Below are 20560 nucleotides of genomic sequence, written 5' to 3'. Positions count from 1 at the left end.
ATTCTCTATGTCCAACAGAACTCTTCATCATCCCAGGCAGAGATTGATTACAGTAAAAGCAACTCTATGTCCACATGATGCTGCAATAGTTGATTCACGAAAAATGTTTAAGAAGTGGCTGGATGCAACATTTCATGAAAAATATACTATTACAGGTTATAGGTACTAGATTCTGTGACGAGGCAATGACCCAGGGAACTAGTCTGATTGCCACATGTGGAGTTGGAGAGGAATTTTTACAGTAGTATGGGGCAATTAGAATCTGCCTCATGGGGTTTTAGCTTTCCAATGGGTCAACATGTTAGTACAGACATGTGTCTTCTTACAACCTTAAGACTGTGAATCTATGCAATCTACTATGCTAATTTTAAGAACCACACATGTCATCTAGGATAATCTAGACATCTCCTATGTTTTCTTATTATCTAAACAGTTTTCTAGGGGTATTTTTTTTACCCAGAACATAGCTTCTTGCAGTTTCCAAAGGAGGTTTATTTCTAAATCAAGCATTAGAAATTCATACAGCTGTAACACCTGTGACTAGAGTTGAGCGACTTTGGTCGGATCGGGTTTCGTGAAACCCGAATGAAACAAAATAAGTTTCAGATGAAACTCGTCCGACTAGAGCAAAACAAAGTCGGAGTTTCGTCCGAAACCCGACCCCAATGCAAGTCAATGGGAAATAAAAGTCGGACGAAACTCCGACTTTGTTTTGCTCTAGTCGGACGAGTTTCATCTGAAACTTATTTTGTTTCATTCGGGTTTCACGAAACCCGATCCGACCAAAGTCGCTCAACTCTACCTGTGACCATTACAGATTATCAAAATGAGCAACTACGGGGGGGCGTGGCTATGTAGCTGAAGAGAGAGGACGCATGTTGAGAGAGCTCCTAAGCAGGGCTGTGGAGTCGGTAAGCCAAACCTGCGACTCAGACTCCTCAATTTCCCTTAGGCTGTGTTCACACACACCGTTTTTTAGCGGTTTTTACCGCGGTTTTCACTATAAAACCGCTATAAAACCGCTAAAAAATAAGGTTCCCATTCATTTCTATGCATTTTGCACTTTCTGTGCACATTGATGCGTTTTTTACCGCGAAAAAAACGCATTGCTGTAAAAAACGCAGCATGCACATTAATTTTGCGTTTTTTCCGCGGTTTAGGCTTCTTCCATGCTTTTAGAAACCGCTGCTGTAAAAAACGCATCAAAACCGCGCAAAAAACGCGCAAAAACCGCCGCGGAAAAATAGGTGCAGTTTCTGGGAAGGGATTCAGGTTTTTGTGCAGAAATTTTCTGCAACGTGTGCACATACCCTTACACCGACTCCACGACTGTCACACAAAGACATGGTGGTTGAAACCAAAGATCTCAAATTTGGACTCATCAGACCAAAGCACAGATTTCCACAGGTCTAATGTCTATTCCTTGTGTTCTTTAGCCCAAACAAGTCTATTCTGCTTGTTGCCTGTCCTTAGCAGTGGTTTCCTAGCAGCTATTTTACCATGAAGGCCTGCTGCACAAAGTCTCCTCTTAACAGTTGTTGTAGAGATGTGTCTGCTGCTAGAACTCTGTGTGGCATTGACCTGGTCTCTAATCTGAGCTGCTGTTAACCTGCGATTTCTGAGGCTGGTGACTCGGATGAACTTATCCTCCTTTCCTGGGGCGGTCCTCATGTGAGCCAGTTTCTTTGTAGCGCTTGATGTTTTTTTCCACTGCACTTGGGGACACTTTCAAAGTTTTCCCAATATTTTGGACTGACTGACCTTCATTTCTTAAAGTAATGATGGCCACTCGTTTTTCTTTACTCAGCTGCTTTTTTCTTGCCATAATACAAATTCTAACAGTCTATTTAGTAGGACTATCACCTGTGTATCCACCAGACTTCTGCACAACACAACTGATGGTCCCAACCTCATTTATAAGGCAAGAAATCCCACTTATTAAACCTGACAGGGCACACCTGTGAAATGAAAACCATTTCCGGTGACTACCTCTTGAAGCTCATCAAGAGAATGCCAAGAGTGTGCAAAGCAGAAATCAAAGCAAAAGGTGGCTACTTTGAAGAACCTAGAATATAAGACATACAGTATTTTCAGTTGTTTCACACTTTTTTGTTAATTATATAATTCCACATGTGTTAATTCATAGTTTTGATGCCTTCAGAGTGAATCTACAACTTTCATTGTGATGAAAATAAAGAAAACGCTTTGATTGAGGTGTGTCCAAACTTTTGGTCCGTACTGTGTGTATGTATATATACACATACACACATACATACATACACACACACAGTATGTATATGCTGTATGTGTATTATATACACACACACACTATGACTTATCTCGGCTAAGATAAAGCCTAGATCTTCAGGCTACATTCACACTATGGGCGTAGCCAGGATCAAACCCGGGGAGGGGGTGGCAGAACCTCATACTGCTCTGCAGAATTTCATACTGCACACCTCAGCTGCTGCAGAACCTCATACTGCACACCCCTACACTTGAAAATAAAGCCTGCACCTTAAGAAGATGTGGTGATGAATGCAGTCTATTTATTCCAACTATCAATTGTTGTTGATGTTGTTACTGAAGACGAGCAAAGCCTGTCCTGGGCGTCCTTTTGGGCAGCTATGAGGTGTACCTGACTGGTGCTAAAAAAAAGGAGTGTTAGTCTGTGTGCTATCCGGCTTTCATTCTTTTTGGTACAGATAAGATATGGATAGACAGATATGGATAAATGGATTTATAGAGAGATAGAGCAGATTTCTAATCTGCTTTTGCTATTGAAAACATTATCTATGAGCTCAAAAACCTTTCAGGTGATGCAGTTTTTTAAAAAGCTGATCTGCTTTTGGAACTGAAAAACGTATACTCAAAACGCAGCAAAAATGCTGTGTGTGAATGTAGCCTTAGATCAGGAATAGAACAGCCATTTATAGGACATTTCATAACTTTCCCAAATTCCTATGAAAAAATATTCAGCACATTCTGCATTGAACTACTGTACCCAATTTATTATATATTTTAGGAGTCAGAGTCGGTCCATTTTATACCGACTCCAACTCCACCAAAATGAGCACCGACTCCGACTCCACGACTCCGACTCCACAGCCCTGCTCCTAAGAATCCTGCCTTATCCTGGACTCTGAACCTTATTATTGTGGCATATCTGGAGTTGCCTGGACCCCCGCACGTGGAGCGGTTCTGGTGAGCTAGCGACCGGGGAGACCGGGAAGGGCGGCTGATCCTACACGAGGCAGCGGCCATCTTAGACACGCGCTCTGTCAGTGAGAGCTGCGACGTCGGCCCATACCGCTGCAGCGCTACCCGGGCAGTGAAGATATATACTGAAAGGCTAGAGGGGACACACGGTGAGTGCCCTGGAAGTTTGGGCCCTGCGTTCTCCCCCCTCCATTGATTAATCACTATACCCGCTGGCACCATCACTGTGGGAGTCTCTGAATTCCCCCCCACTGCTGCTGTGTCTGTGGGGCCCCCCTCTCCTTTTCTCTTTCCCCTGGCCGCAAAGAACTCTTTTGGCATGATACCGGTCACCGTCCTCACAACTTCACATGGCCTCCTTTGTGTGTCCTGAGCTATAATCACCTACTAATAGCCCTGCTGTGTTCACCATCTGCGGTGGGGAATATCCGGAGCATATACCTCTAGTTGTCTTACTGGATCACACTGCAGTTAACCATGAGCCGATTTAAGGGGTCAGGAGCAGCAGAAAAATTAAAAGAGCTTGCAAGACCCGATCCCTCTGAAAGTGCACGGTCTCTTAGAAATAATCTCAAGTTCAGCGTAAAAACCGTCCCTCTGGGGGTGAGGAGGAGACTGAGCAGGTAGAATTGACCCTTAAACAGGTGTCTGGACAATTGATGCAGGCCATCTCCCAAACTAGGACATCCCTGACTGAGAAAATAGAGGATGCCTACACTGAGGTGGGGAGACTTCGTCAAGATATGCAGGCCATGAGGGGACGCATTACGGAGGTGGAGACGAGGGTGGGCGAGCTTTATCGCTAACAACTCCTTCATGTTCGAGGCGGCTGCCTTTTCTGATAGCCTGATTGAATCTGCAGATGTGTCCGCTAAAAAGGCCGCTGCTCCTCTCATCAATGGGATGGAGTCTAGGATTGCGCTTCTCTGGGATTTGTTTTTTAGCTGGTCCTCCAGCGGATCCAGCCACACCATAAGGGCTCTAGCCGTGCAAGTGGCGGCTATGGCGGGTTTTAGGCCTCCTCCAGCTGCCTCCCACGAACCCTTCAGGAACGTATCCGCTTTTTTTATCCATGGGGTCTTTTAGTGTACTCATGTCCTCAAACGGCAGAGAGAATTTTTTTGAGGCTTTTGCGATGGCTACGCCCACCTTTGGTGCTTTGTCCCAAAAAGAACAGCTTGGATCTTCAAAGGGGTATTTTCTTTTGGGGGCTAAAAGGCCTTTTTTCTCCGGTCATTTCCACTCCCTCTGTATTAGCCCCTGAATTTTATCGTTCATAGGGAATGATCTCCTTTTCTTCTGCTCTAACCCACTGAACATAACGTCCTGGATAGTCCTTTTGGGCCTGGTGTCTACTAGTCCCATAGTGGTCCTGATTGCTTTTATTAAATTATTGGTTTCCTCTATAGGGAAACAGCTGCGACCTTCCTCGGCAGAGGACGAGGAGTTGGAAGACGGGCTGTCCGTGTCTGATGCAGAGGGATCGCTCTCCCTATCACTGTGATCTGACTCAGGGTCTCTGCTTTTAGGCCTCTTATGCTTTTTATTTTTTCCGTGGAGGGACTTGAGGGTATTCTCTACCAGATGTTTTATTAGGTTTCTAAGGTCGGAGGCGAAGCCTGAGAATTCTTTGCATATAGTGTGCTCTATGCAGGATTGACAGAGCCTTTTCCCCCACCCTGCGGGGAGCTCCTCTTTACAGAGTGGGCAAACCTTGTAGTTAACCTTTTGCATGCACTTCTTCCCCTATAAGAAGAGGACAGGCCCTAGTTATAATATGTACGTTCACGTAGTTCACTCACCCACCGGACCGAAGAAGGATACCGAGTCTGAAGGGGCTCCCGGGTCTGCAGGAGGATTGTCTTTTGGGACCCCTGTCCCACCGGACTCCTTGCTGCGCCGGGACTCCGAGTGGCTACTGCTACTGTGTCACTGTGAGCCTGTGGGATCCTTCTTTCGGTGGCTTTGCTGTGATTGGCACTGTTGCTGCTGGGGTCCTGCGTCGGAGGACATGTCCCGCAGCTGCTGCTCTTCCTGTGCCGAACTCATGATTTCAGGGGACAGGTCAGCGTGGTGCTTCCTGCGCCTTTCAACCGAGCGCCGGCGTTTTTTTTAATTTATTTATACTGCACGCTCAGCGCCGGCACCCAGTTATGCCTAGCACTGCCCTCACGTGACCCTGCGGTGCACTCCCCGCGCATGCACACTCCCGGGCCTCCCAGTTATGCCTTGCATCGGCCTCACGTGACCTGGCGGCGCTCCGCCCCGCGCCTGCGGACTGCCGCCGTCCTCGGCTCCCAGCAACGCCTTGCGCCGAGGCTGGCGCGGTCCCTGTCATCTTGCGCGCCCGTCGGCCGCTGGTCTCCGGTACCTGCCCCAGCCGCCCAGGCCGGTTCCGGGCCCGCTTCTAAGGGGGACGCTATCTCCAGGGGAGGCGGTCTTCTGGAGCGTCTCTGCCGCCTCTCCCCCCGCACACCCTGGTGGCCCGCTGACCCCAGCAGCGGCGCCTCGGGTAACCGCCCCAGCTGGGACAGGGGGCTCCCGCTGTTGTCCTTCAGGCTGGCCGGCCCCGGCATCCCACGACGATGGTAAGCCTGTAGGTTCCCTATGGGGACAGGAAACCAACTGATGCGGGAGAGAGGTACCGCCTTTTTATCTGTAGGTTTCCTGTCCCCGTGGGGCGGATCCCCTCTCTCCGTGGTGCAGTCATGGGGGAAAGAGAAAGAAACATTATGTATTCAATGATATATGCGGCCCGGCTCCGGGTTGTTCACGGAGGCACTTCCGTGTTTTTCACGGATCCAGTGGAGACGTCAGAATGGCTGCGGTCCCATAAGGGATCCCCTGCAAAGGAATCCTAATGTGCCGGCTGTTAATTCGGATCCTTTCAGCCAAAGGTCTAATTGGAGCTTTCTCGGCGAGTATCCAGTTACCAACAATACTGGACACTGTGTTCAGTGATGGTATACCCTCGTTTGCTTTTTGATGGGGGCGTGGGACTGTGCTCCTATATTACTAGGTTCTTATTCAGTTTTTTCTTTTTCAAAAGTTTTAGTTTTTATTGTTATTTAAGCCTGTTTCACACTTCCGTTTTTGTGTCCGCCAAACGGATCAGTTTCCGTTTTTTTGACGGAAACTGATGCAAACGGATCCGTTTTTAAAAAAACGGATCCGTTTTTTTGACGGATCCGCGGTAACCGTAATGGAAGTCTATGGGACAAAAAAACGGATCCTGCAAAAAATGGCGGATCCGTTTTTTAACGGAAAACAACGGATTTTGACGGATTTGAAAAAACGGAAGTGTGAAACAGGCCTTAGGTAAATGCCGCAGCCAATGGCAATTTTTTTATCTGTGTGATATCTCTACATTCTGCTCGGGCACTAGTAATGCAACATATCCAAATAGGCGGGAATGGGTTCCGAGTTGATATGTATTGACCTGGAATGTAAGGGGCATAAACCCCCCCCCAAAAGAAAATTAAGGTGTTCTCACAAATTAGGCAATATCGCCCTCACATTGTGGCTTTGGTTGAGACACATCTGACCAGAGATACAGTTCGGTGTGTGCAAAAACCGTGGGTAAAATGGTTTATACATGCTTTTCATACCAGCTATTCAAGGGGGGTTTCATTATTAATACATAACGATGTTCGGTGGGAAACCAGGGAGCCCCGGAAAGATCCTGAGAGATGTTTTGTGTTTGTACACGCACTAATCAACTCTAAGAAATGTTATTTTGTGTATCTATAACCCCCCCACCTAATATGTAAATTCTCCAGAAGGCATTGAGCTTTGCCCTGAATTATCCAGATGCAGATGTCATTTGCATGGTGGATTTTAATTTGGTCATGAATAATCATCTTGATAAACTGAGACTAGGTGATGGTATACAGAGTGGAACTTCTCTCACTTTACTTTGTAGAGTGGATATGTCACATAATAAATAGTTAATTGTGTGGAAATAGGCTGCGGAATAACAGGATTTTTAGTTGCTTACCGTAAAATCTGTTTCTCGGAGCCTTCATTGGGGGACACAGGAACCATGGGTGTATGCTGCTGCCACTAGGAGGCTGACACTATGCAAATAAGAAAGTTAGCTCCTCCTCCGCAGTATACACCCCACCGACTGGCGCTCAATTACTCAGTTAGTGAGAAAGCAGTAGGAGAAGCAACAGAATAAAAAGTAAACCAACAATTCAACTAGAACTATATTACATAGAGCAAAGTACAGAAGTTGAAAACATGGGAGGGTGCTGTGTCCCCCAATGAAGGCTCAGAGAAACAGATTTTATGGTAAGCAACTAAAAATCCTTTTTTCTCTATCGCTTCATTGGGGGACACAGGAACCATGGGACGTCCCAAAGCAGTCCCTGGGGTGGGAAACAAACTTCCATCAGGTCAGCGGACTCACCACCGTCGCCAGCAAGATCCTTCTTCCTAGGCTGGCATCCGCTGAAGCGTAGGTGTGGACCTTGTAAAATTTTACAAAGGTGTGAACAGAGGACCAGATTGCAGCTTTACAAAGCTGCATCGCAGAAGCCCTGTGGTGCACCGCCCAGGATGCGCCCACTGCCCGAGTGGAGTGAGCCTTAATCCCATCTGGGATGACGAAAAGAGAGTCTGTCTTCCGGAACGCATCGGTTCTAGCCAAGTAGACCTTCGTCACCCTGACCAGCTCCAGTCTGTTCAAGGAGCGTTCCCGGGGATGAACTGGAGCCGGGCAGAAAGAAGGTAGAACGATGTCTTCATTCAAGTGGAAAGCAGATACCACCTTTGGAAGAAAGGACGGCTGTTGTGAGTTCATTTTCCCTTTCACTACTGAGGCCCGAGGAACTCCCTCTTCTGGTGGAGAAAGGTAGTGAGCCTGATTGTCAAACACCTGGGGCTGATGATGATGACTGGCTGAGTGGAGTTAGTGACTGGATATAAGGCTGCCGACGCCCTTCTGGCCTGCGGGTGATTTCTCTGTGGACTTCTAGGAAACCAGTCTGATTCCTGCTCATCTAAAGCTAAGATTTCTGCTTTGCCTTTTTGCATTAGTGTTGTTTTCCTTGCTTTTCTGGATTTTGCCATTCCCTGCTGGGGTGAGCTGAATCTCCTTTTGCCTGTTGCTCTGTCTTCAGAATATTCCTGAGTACTGACATAGCCTTTTTTGAAGCCTAGCGTCTTCAGGGCCTTTTTTACTGTCAGTTTGTTGGCTCTTATTTTCATAGGGTTTTTTCACGGATTGCAGACAGCAGCCTTCCTGTCCTTTCCTATCTAAGCTAGCTTGGGCCCCATCTTTGCTCAGTCTATCTTTCTGTCTGTGTTTTGTTCTTTCTTCTTGCTTCACCGTCATTATATGTGGAGGGCTGCCTTTTGCTTTGGGGTCTGCTCTGGGGCAGTTTAGATTTCCCTTTCTGTCTTTAGGCTATGTAGTCCTCCGGCTGTGATCGAGGGGCCTAGGGCATCGTAGGAGCCCCCCACAGCTACTGCTAGTTGTGTTGATAGGTTCAGGGGTCTGCAATCAGATAGCTGCCAACTTCTCTGGTTTTCTGGACTTAGCTAGCATTTCTATTTTTGCTTCCTACGGTGACTCAATCATAACAGAATCACCCGCCATACCGCAGATCCTAGGGTACTTAATTGCAGGAAAGAATTGTATTAAAAAAAAAAAAAAAAAGTGTGTATATTTTTTCCTCTATATCTCTGAGGCCATAGGGGGAATTTTTTTTTCTCTCAATGGAGATAAAGCAATTGTCTGATCGTGTGGAGCAGCTCGCTGCGAAAGTGCGGGGAATTTCCGCCTACCTTGCTCATTCACATGCTGCTGAACCAAAGATTCCTACACCGGATGTATTTTTTGGGGATCGGTCTAAATTTTTGAATTTCAAAAATAATTGTAAATTATTTTTTGCCTTGAAGCCTAACTCGTCAGGGAGCTCCGCGCAGCAGGTTAAAATTGTCATCTCTTTGCTGCGTGGCGATCCCCAGGAGTGGGCGTTTTCTTTGAAACCAGATGATCCTATTCTGACTAATGTGAACGCATTCTTTCAGGCCTTGGGGTTGTTGTATGACGAACCTAATGCCATTGATCAGGCTGAAAAGACCCTGCTGGCATTGAACCAGGGTCGTGATTCTGCAGAATTGTACTGTCAAAAATGCCGAAAGTGGGCAGTACTTACTACCTGGAATGATAATGCCTTGGCTGCTCTCTTTCGGAAGGGGTTGTCAGAAGCCGTAAAAGATACTATGGTGGGATTTCCTGTTCCCTCTGGTCTTGACGATTCTATGTCTTTAGCTATTCAGGTTGATTGGCGCTTGTGCGAACGCAGAGCTGCACGAGAGGTGTTGCCACCTGTTGAACAGATGTCTGAACCTATGCAATGTGATAGAGTTTTTTTTCCAGAGAGCAGCGTCAGGAGTTCAGAAGGCGTAATAAGTTGTGTTTTTTCTGTGGAGACGCCTCGCATATTATTTCTGTCTGTCCTAAACGCGAGAAACGCCTTGCACACACGTTTTCTGTTGGTGGTGTTCAACCTAAGTTTCTTCTGGCTATTACTCTGATCTGCTCCCTGTCCACATTTTCCGCCAAGGCTTTTGTGGATTCGGGAGCAGCTCTAAACCTAATGGACTTGGATTTTGCTAAACGTTGTGGATTTCCGATGACACCTCTGCAGACGCCTATCCCTTTGAGGGGGATTGATGCTACTCCTTTGGCTAAAAATAAACCTCAATTTTGGACCCAGGTGGTCATGCGGGTCGCCCCAGACCATCAAGAAAATTGCAGGTTTTTGGTGTTACATAATCTGCATGATACTATTGTTCTGGGGTTTCCCTGGTTACAAATTCATAATCCAGTTTTGGATTGGAAATCTGTGTCTGTGGTGAGTTGGGGTTGTCGGTGTGCCTTTAGTGAGGCTCCGGTGTTTTCCACCTCTCCTCAGTCGCATGATGTTCCTGATTATTTGGCGGACTTTTATGATGTATTTAGTGAGAATGAGTCTGCGTCTCTGCCTCCTCATAGGAGTTATGACTGTGCAATTGAACTGAGCCCGGGGTGTAAATTTCCCAAGGGTCGGCTCTTCAATTTATCTGTACCCGAGCACGAGGCTATGCGATCCTATATTAAGGAGGCGTTGGAGAAGGGTCATATTAGACCATCCTCGTCACCCTTAGGTGCCGGGTTTTTTTTTGTAGCCAAAAAGGATGGATCATTAAGACCTTGTATTGATTATCGTGCTCTCAACAAAATTACTGTTAAATATCAGTATCCGTTACCCCTGATTTCTGATCTATTCTGCAGAGTTAAAGGTGCTTGCTGGTTTACCAAGCTTGACCTCAGGGGGGCGTATAATCTTATTCGCATTAAGCATGGGGATGAATGGAAGACGGCGGAGGGACATTTTGAGTACCTGGTGATGCCTTTTGGGCTCACTAATGCCCCTTCTGTCTTCCAGTGCTTCATGAACGATATTTTCCGAGATTTTGTCGTTACATTTTTGATTATCTATCTGGATGATATTTTGATCTTCTCCAAGGATTGGGATTTTCATGTGGAACATATTCGGGACTGTGTTCCGGATCTTGAGGGAGAATTCCCTGTATGTCAAAGGATCTAAATGCCTTTTTGGAGTACAGAGGATTTCTTTTTTGGGATTTATTTTGTCCCCGTCAACTATTGAAATGGACCCGGCCAAGGTACAGGCCATTTATGATTGGGTTCAGCCCACTTCTTTGAAGGCCCTCCAGAAGTTTTTGGGTTTTGCTAATTTTTATCGGCAATTTATAGCAAAATTTTCTAGTATTGCCAAGCCATTGACTGATTTGACTAAGAAGGGTGCTGATGTGTTGAATTGGTCTCCGGAGGCTGTTTCTTCCTTTCAGGAGCTGAAGCGAAGATTCACCTCCGCCCCGGTTTTGCGGCAACCTGATGTCTCACTTCCGTTCCAGGTAGAGGTGGATGCTTCTGAGATTGGTGCAGGAGCTGTTTTGTCCCAAAAGGATCCTGTAACATCTAAAATGAATCCCTGTGCTTTCTTTTCCCGAAAGTTCTCTCCATCTGAACGTAACTATGATGTAGGGAATCGGGAACTGTTAGCCATGAAATGGGCATTTGAGGAGTGGAGACATTGGTTGGAGGGAGCTAAGCATCAAGTCGTGGTCCTCACTGACCACAAGAATTTCATTTACCTAGAGTCAGCTAAGCGCTTGAACCCTAGACAGGCTAGGTGGGTCTTTTTTTTTTTTTTTTTACACGTTTTGATTTTGTGGTTTCTTTTCTTCCTGGAACTAAGAATGTCAAGGCTGACGCCCTCTCTAGGAGCTTCTTTGCTGATTCTCCTGTGGTGACCAAGCCTGCTACCATCTTAGGCGAAGGGGTAGTTCTTTCTGCCATCTCGCCCGATTTGAGAGGTGCTCTGGAAGAGTTCCAGGAGGACAAACCTGAGCGTTGTCCCAGTGGAAAGTTGTATGTTCCTGACCAGTGGAAGAAGAGAGTGATGTCTGAAGTTCATTGCTCTGCTTTGGCTGGTCATCCAGGTATTTTTGGTACTAGAGATCTGGTGAGTCGGTCTTTTTGGTGGCCCTCCTTGTCTCGTGATGTCAGGAATTTTGTGCAGTCCTGTGGGACGTGCTCCCGGTCTAAATCGTGTTCTCGCTCTAGTGGGTTGTTGATGCCTTTGCCTGTCCCCAAGAGGCCATGGACCCATATTTCAATGGATTTAATCTCTGATATGCCTGTCTCTCAAAGGATGACTGTTATTTGGGTGATTTGTGATAGGTTCTCTAAGATGGTTCATCTTGTACCACTCCCTAAGTTGCCGTCTTCCTCTGAATTGGTGCCCCTGTTTTTACAACAGGTGGTTCGCTTGCACGGGATTCCTGAGAACATTGTATCTGACAGAGGAGTCCAGTTTGTGTCTAGATTTTGGAGAACTTTCTGTTCCAAGCTGGGAATTCAGTTGTCCTTCTCCTCTGCTTTTCACCCTCAGACCAATGGGCAGACAGAGAGAACAAACCAGACCTTGGAGTCATATTTGAGATGTTTTATTTCTGCTGATCAGGATGATTGGGTTTCATTTTTGCCCTTGGCCGAATTTGCTTTAAATAATAGAGCTAGTTCTGCCACTTTGATGTCACCTTTTTTTTGTAACTTTGGGTTTCATCCTCGATTTTCTTCAGGGCAGGTGGAGCCCTCTGCCTGCCCAGGTGTTGACACTGTGGTGGAGAGAATGCACCAGATCTGGGACCAAGTGGTGGATAAGTTCTCTCTCTCCCAGGAAAAGGCCCAGCGGTTTTCCAACCGACATAGGACCATTGGTCCCCAGTTTAAGGTTGGTGATATGGTGTGGTTATCATCAAAAAATATTGCTATGAAGGGTGGCTTCTCCTAAGTTTAAGCCTAGATTTATTGGACCTTACAAGATTTTGGAGATTATTAATCCGGTCTCTTTTCGTTTGGCTCTTCCTGTCGCATTTAAAATCCATAATGTGTTCCATAAATCTTTGTTGAAGAGGTTTGTTGAACCTGTTGTTCCGGGGGTTGCACCTCCAGACCCTGTATTGGTTGAAGGTAACATGGAATATGAGGTAGAGAAAGTACTGGATTCCCATCTGGCTAGACGGAGACTCCAGTATTTGGTTAAGTGGAAGGGTTATGGTCAGGAGGATAATTCCTGGGTCTCTGCCTCTGATATTCATGCCAAAAGATTGGTGCGTGCCTTTCATCGGGCTCACCCTGATCGCCCTGGTGGCGTGGTTGAGGGTTCGGTGACCCCTCCTCAAGGGGGAGGTACTGTTGTGAGTTCATTTTCCCCTTCACTACTGAGGCCCGAGGAACTCCCTCTTCTGGTGGAGAAAGGTAGTGAGCCTGATTGTCAAACACCTGGGGCTGATGATGATGACTGGCTGAGTGGAGTTAGTGACTGGATATAAGGCTGCCGACGCCCTTCTGGCCTGCGGGTGATTTCTCTGTGGACTTCTAGGAAACCAGTCTGATTCCTGCTCATCTAAAGCTAAGATTTCTGCTTTGCCTTTTTGCATTAGTGTTGTTTTCCTTGCTTTTCTGGATTTTGCCATTCCCTGCTGGGGTGAGCTGAATCTCCTTTTGCCTGTTGCTCTGTCTTCAGAATATTCCGGAGTACTGACATAGCCTTTTTTGAAGCCTAGCGTCTTCAGGGCCTTTTTTACTGTCAGTTTGTTGGCTCTTATTTTCATAGGGTTTTTTCACGGATTGCAGACAGCAGCCTTCCTGTCCTTTCCTATCTAAGCTAGCTTGGGCCCCATCTTTGCTCAGTCTATCTTTCTGTCTGTGTTTTGTTCTCTCTTCTTGCTTCACCGTCATTATATGTGGGGGGCTGCCTTTTGCTTTGGGGTCTGCTCTGGGGCAGTTTAGATTTCCCTTTCTGTCTTTAGGCTATGTAGTCCTCCGGCTGTGATCAAGGGGCCTAGGGCATCGTAGGAGCCCCCCACGGCTACTGCTAGTTGTGTTGATAGGTTCAGGGGTCTGCAATCCGATAGCTGCCAACTTCTCTGGTTTTCTGGACTTAGCTAGCATTTCTATTTTTTGCTTCCTACGGTGACTCAATCATAACAGACGGCGGAGGCCGTAGAACAACTTTATCTTGGTGAATCACTAAAAAAAGGAGGTTGACAAAAAAAAAAAAAACTGCCAATTCCGAGACACGTCGGATGGATGTAATGGCCACTAGGAAAGGCCACTTTCCAAGAGAGAAGAGATAGAGAAACCTCCTTGAGAGGCTCAAAGGGGGGAACCTTGTAGAGCCTCTAGGACTAAATTGAGATCCATGGATACACTGGAGCTCGATACGGAGGAACTGCATGGGCCGCCTCTTGTAAAAAGGTTTTTACCTGCGGCCGAGAGGATAGTGTCTTCTGGAAAAGAATTGAAAGCGCCGAAACTTGCCCCTTTAGAGAACTATGGGCCAGACCCCCTTCCAGGTCTACCTGGAGGAATGCTAGAATAGAAGGGAGCGAGAAAGACATTGGCGGAACGCGATTGGACTCACACCAACGAAAACACCAAGGTTACTTACCGGTAGCCGTTTTTTCCGGAGCCCATGACGGCACACAATAGAGAGGGGATCCGCCCAGTCAGGACCGGAACCCTACTGAAGATAAAAGGGCGGTACCTCTCCCTCGCTTCAGTTGGTTTACAGAGCATGAGAGGCCCCCCCGGGTTAGTACACATGGTAAAACTATCACCACCTTATATCTAACTAAAAAAAACACCAAAACTATAGTGCACACCAAAAGGAGTGAAAAAGGGGGGGAATATACAGGTGCCGTCATGGGCTCCGGAAAAACGGCTACCGGTAAGTAACCTTGGTGTTTTCCCATCTCCCATGACGGCACACATGAGAGACTTTTGTAGAATAAGACACCTTAGGGAGGGACCACCGCTTGCAGCACCCTTCTACCAAAGGTTAGGTCAGTAGAGGAAGACAGATCAAGTCGGTAGTGCTTAAAAAAGGAGGAAGGTGAGGACCAAGTAGCGGCTTTACAAATTTGTTCAATCGATACCTCAGCCTTTTCTGCCCAGGAGGTAGCCACGGCTCTGGTGGAGTGAGCCTTGATGCCTTCTGGAACCAGAGCGCCACTTGCGGAGTAGGATAACATAATGGCTTCCCTGATCCATCTGCCAATGGTACTCTTAGCTACCCCGTGCCCTTTTCTACTACCCTGAAAGGCTACAAAAAGGGACTGATCTTTCGTCCACTGACTAGTTACTGACATATATTGTACTATGGCTCTTCTTACATCTAATGTATGGAACTTTTGCTCCCCCGGGTTTCTAGGATTATTACAGAAAGATGGCAAGGAGATTTCCTGAGTCCTATGAAACTTTTGGACTACCTTGGGGAGATAGGCCGGGTCTGGTCTTAGAACCACTCGGTCATCCAAGATCTGTGTATATGGAGGACATATAGATAGAGCTTGTAGGTCGCTGACTCTTCGGGCTGATGTTAAGGCTACCAGTAAGACAGTTTTAAGTGTAAGTAGCTTTGGTGACAGCTCTAGTAGTGGTTCAAAGGGGTCTTTGGTTAAGGCCTCTAAGACTAGGTTGAGGTCCCAGGGTGGTATCTTTGGGATAATGACCGGCCTTGACCTGCCACAGGACTTTATGTAACGGGACACCCACCTATTGGCTGCTAAGTTGCAGTTATATAGGGCCCCCCAAAGCTGAGACTTGAACTTTGAGTGTGTTAGTGGCTAACCCCAGTTGTAGCCCTGCCTAAGAACTCTAGGATAGGTCCCACTGGTGCTACATCCCCCAAGGGTTCCCCCAGGAAGTCTAGGAACTTTTTCCACGTTCTACCGTAGATTTGGGATGTTATAGGTTTCCTACTTTTCAACAGGGTGGAGACTAACCCTGGAGAGAATCCCTGGCGACTCAGTAGCGCCCTCTCAAATTCCAGGTTGCTAGATGGAAGCCCTTCACCTGAGAGTGTACCACTGGTCCCTGGGAAAGCAGGTCTGGAATCTCCAGTAGTATCCATGGATCTGTCACTGACATGAGTCTCAGAAGGGAGAACCAAGGCCTTCTCGGCCAAAACGGAGCTTTAAGAATTATTCTCGCTCGATCCTCCCTGATTTTCCTGACCACTACTGGGATCATTGTTATCAGGGGAAATGCATAGGCCAGGATGAACTTCCAGGGTATTTGTAGGGCATCTACTGCGAAGGGGTTTTCCTTTGGATTTAGTGAGCAGAACTTCCTGACCTTCCGGTTGTGTGCGGTAGCGAACAGGTCTATTTCTGGTTTGCCCCAGGCCTGAACTATTTGTTGGAAGACTTGGGGGTTTAGGGACCATTCCCCTTGTCTTAGATGCCTGCGACTCAGGAAGTCTGCTTGTATATTTTCTGCCCCCTTTATGTGCAGTGCTGTGATGGATAACAGATGTTGTTCTGCTAGCTGGAAGAGTAGATCCGATATTTGCATGAGGCCCCGAGATCTCGTTCCCCCCTGGTCATTGATGTAGGCTACTACTGCCTGATAGTCCGTCATGACTCGGGTGTGGCGGCCCCGAAGTAAGGGAAGGAAATGTTTCACGGCTTTTTCCACTGCCCATAGTTCTTTTACATTTGAACCGTGATCCCTTTCTAGCGAGGACCAGGTCCCCTGTATTGAGTGGGATCTCAGGTGTGCTCCCCATCCTGTGGCACTCGCATCTGTTGTAATGATGTCCTCGACTGGTTTTTGCCACGGGACACCGGCTGTTAGATTCTTTTCTACAGTCCACCAGAGCAGGGAATCTCTCACAGCCACTAAGAGCCATAGTTTGCCTTCTAAATGCCCTTTTAATTGTTTCTGTGCTGACAGAACTTCCCACTGTAGTTGCCTTAAGTGGTACTGCGCCCATGCTACTGCAGGTATGCATGATGTCAGCTTAAAAAGGGACATTGCGTTCCTCCGTGTCATATTTGGCCTTTGTATTGCTGTGCGAGCTAGGCCTCTTATTTTGGTCACTTTGCTCTCTGGTAGGAGGCAGCGTTGTTGCTCGGAGTACAATATCAACCCTAGGAAGGATTGCTCTTTTACTGGGGTTATCCTTGACTTGGGGATGTTTACTATCCATCCTAGTCCTACTAGAATTGCTATCACTTCCTTCACTTGATGTGTGCAGTGGGACTCCGACCTCCCTATTACCAGAAAGTCGTCTAGGTATGGGACTTTCACTATGTCCCTGGAACGCAGAAAAGACATTACTTCGGCCATCACTTTGGTGAATACTCTGGGGGCTGAAGACAGGCCAAACGGAAGGGCTGCGTATTGGTAGTGTTTCACCTGCCCCTGCACATAGAGCGCTACTCTCAAATATTTTTGATACTCCCGATGGATTGGGATGTGATAGTAGGCATCTTTTAAGTCTATCACTGCCATGAGGCAATGCTGGAACAGGATCTTTGTGGCCGTGTTGATTGACTCCATTTTGAAGGAGCAATTGTCTACCCACTGATTGAGTCTCCTCAGGTTGACAATGGTTCTCAAAGAGCCGTCTGGTTTTTGTATTAAGAAAAGGGGGAGTAGAACCCCCTTCCTTCTTCTTGCACTGGGACTTCCTGTAGGACTTGTTTTTTCACTAGTCCCAAGACTTCCATCTCCAGGGCCAGCTGTTGCTCTTGGGCTTTCCTTGTCAATATGAAGGTATGCCTGGGCGGACAGATTAATTTTATTTTTAAGCCGTCCTTGATTATATTTAGGACCCATGTACTGGGGGAGATATTTGCCCAGGCGGAAAGGAAGAGAGAAAGCCTTCCCCCTACCTCCGGCCCAATGTCATTGGGGAGATTTTTTGGAGGAAGTGGAGGGCCCTTTAAACATATAGCCTGATCCTCTTCTCTCTTTAAAGTCCCAGCTTTTTCTATCTACCGGGGGACGACCCCTGTTAAATCTCCTCCTCCGAAAGGGCTGCTTTTTAGGTTCTCCCGGAAATCGGGGAAAGCTTTTCTTCCTATCCCCCGCATGTTCCAAAATCTCTTCTAGTTTTTTCCCGAAGAGGAATTGGCCATCGCATGGAATGGAACATATCCTATGCTTTGATGGTAAATCTCCGGGACACCCTTTAAGCCACAGGGCTCGTCTTGCCGCATTTGACAGACTTGCTGCTCTAGCTGTCAATCTTGCGGAGTCTGCAGAGGAATCTGCTAGGAAAGCCGCTGCTCCGTGCACCAGTGTTAAATTAGACAGAATTTCGTCCCTAGGAACTCTATCCTTGATCTGGTCCTCTATTTGTTGCAGCCAGACCATGAGGGCACGAGCGGTACAGATACCAGCTATCGCTGGCTTCAATCCACCTGCTTAAGCTTCCCAGATGTGCTTTAGGAAACCGTCTGCTTTTTTTATCAAGCGGGTCTTTCAACACGCCAGAGTCCTCTAATGGTAGGGATACCTTTTTTGAGGATCTGGCTACGGCCCCATCAATTTTAGGGACTTTTTCCCAGGTTTCTGAATCCTTCTGCTCAAAAAGATACCTCCTCTTTGATGTGGAAGGTAAGCCCCCTGACCTCTCTGGTTTTTTCCATTCCCTATCAATTAGTGCTTTTATTTTATCATTTACAGGGAAGGTACGTTTTTGCTTTTCCTCCAGTCCTCCAAACATTACATCCTCTAATGATTTGGGAGCCTTTTCCTCTTTAAAGCCCATTGTAGCCCTAATAGCTTTGACCAGCTTTTCTACGTCCTCCATTGGGAAACATGGATGGCCGCCTATATCGCTGTCCGAGGAGGATTCGGAGGAGTGAGTAGAGGAAGAGGAGGTGGAGGGGGACAAGGATCTATCCCGCCCCTTCTGCCTTGGCGAGGCCTCTGAATCGGAGCTCCTTCTACGGTTTCTTTTCTCTTTCTTTTTGCGGGCTGCCTTTAGGGAGCCTTTCACCTCCTGCTGTATTAACTCTTTAAGGCTAGTCACCAAATCAGGGGTCTCCTCCTGTATAGTTTTGTTTATACAGTCAGCGCAGAGGTCTTTCTGCCACTGATCTGCCAGCGGGTTTTTACATAGGGCGCATTCTCTATTTTTGGTTTTGCTGCTGGCCTTCCTCGACCCCTAGTGATCAAACCGAGAAAAAGGAACCCCGTTACCATAAGGGTGACGTTCACGTAGATCACTCACCACCGCTGTCAATCAGGGGTACCGATCTCGGAGGCTCCTCAGATGCACTCGTGACATTTCTCCTGGACGTCTCAGAGTCATGCCGGTTGCGTTTATGACTGCCGCTACCACCACTCGAGCGACTGCTCCTGGTATGCTGGCGGCTCGGCCTGGCATCTGGCGAGAGGTCTTGCTGCTGACGCTGCTGTCGCTGCTGCTGACGCTGCTAGTCTTGCCCCACTTCTATCCTGAAGCCTTGGGCATGAGTGCGTCTTCTATGGTCATCCCCCTTATGTAAGGGGGATCCACTGCACTCTGCGCCTCCTCCGGTTACCCTCACAGCCCCTCCCCCCCTGCCATGCCGCCGGGATCTCCTTTCGCCGGCCGGTGTTGTTTACTATGGGCGCCGCCATCTTGGATTGCCGGCGCCGCCTCCCGACGTCACGCGGGCACGCCCCTTTCCCAGTGAGCCGTGCGCATGACGTCAAGGGGGGCGCGACCCGGAAGCGGCCGCTCCCTGACGCTCCTGCGCTGCTCTGGACGCGGCAGCCACGGCAGAGTCCCAGGACCCCAGCCGTGCTGTTTCTGCGCCCGCTCGGACGCTGAGCCCCCGGGGGACGCACGGACAGCGCTTCCCCCTCCCGATGCACAGCGCTCAGGAGACCAGCTTGATCTTCCACGCCGGCACGGGAGAGGGGCAGGTACGTGTGACCGCTGTCTTCAGCACACGGGTCCCTGTCAGGACAGGAAACCCAACTGAAGCGAGGGAGAGGTACCGCCCTTTTATCTTCAGTAGGGTTCCTGTCCTGACTGGGCGGATCCCCTCTCTCATGTGTGCCGTCATGGGAGACGGGAAAATATGTTTTCCACATTCTATAGTATATTTTGGAAGACGAATGCTCCCTTGTGTGAATTACCCAATCTGAAAACCCTGACTTTCAGTACCGCGGTCTCAATGGCCACGCTGTCAAATTGAGCGAACGAGAAATGGGGTGGTAAATCGGACCCCGAGACAGCAAATCTGGTCTGTCTGGAAGTGTCCAAGGAGCGTCCGCGAGAAGGTTGACGATGTCCGCAAACCAACACCTTCTGGGCCAATCCGGCACGATGAGGATGACTGGTACCCCTTCTGCCTTGATCTTCTTCAACAGCTTGGGAAGAAGAGGAAGAGGAGGGAACAGATAGGGGAGCCCGAACTGTGACCAAGGAATGGTCAGAGCTTCGGCGCCCACCGTGAGGGGATCGCGGGCCCTGGCTACGAACTGTGGAACTTTCTTGTTCAGACGGGACGCCATCAGATCCACGTCCGGAGTACCCCAACGAAGACAAATATGTTGGAAGACTTCCTGATGCAGGGACCAGTCCCCTGCCGCAAGGCCTTTGCGGCTGAGAAAATCAGCGGCCTTGTTTTCCACACCCGGAATGTGTACGGCGGATATCACTGGGACTGACATTTCTGCCCAATGAAGTATCTTCGATACCTCAGCCAACGCCGAGGAACTCCAAGTCCCTCCCTGTTGGTTGATATATGCCACCGCTGTGGAATTGTCTATATGAATCCGGATTGGCAGACCTTTGAGCAGTTTGTCCCAATGAATCAGGGACAGGAAAATAGCCCGTATCTCTAGGACGTTGATCGGATGAGTCGCTTCCTGCCTTGACCAACGGCCCTGCACTGTGAGATGGCGAAAAACTGCGCCCCAGCCCAGAAGACTGGCGTCTGTCGTCACCACTTGCCAATGTACCGG

The 20560-nt window shown here is 48.0% G+C and overlaps 1 protein-coding gene across 9 annotated transcripts in view; it reads right to left on the bottom strand.

The window, feature by feature from the left end:
• Positions 1–20560, bottom strand: part of POLA1 (DNA polymerase alpha 1, catalytic subunit) — a 538408-nt gene that overhangs the window by 423470 nt on the left and 94378 nt on the right. The window lies entirely within an intron of this gene.

The sequence above is a fragment of the Dendrobates tinctorius genome, unplaced genomic scaffold (assembly GCF_039654945.1).
Source record: "Dendrobates tinctorius isolate UK_male_01 unplaced genomic scaffold, ASM3965494v1 ptg000016l, whole genome shotgun sequence".
NCBI lineage: Eukaryota > Metazoa > Chordata > Amphibia > Anura > Dendrobatidae > Dendrobates > Dendrobates tinctorius.
Note: the sequence above shows the minus strand (reverse complement) of the source record. Positions and strands in the feature narration are given on the sequence as shown.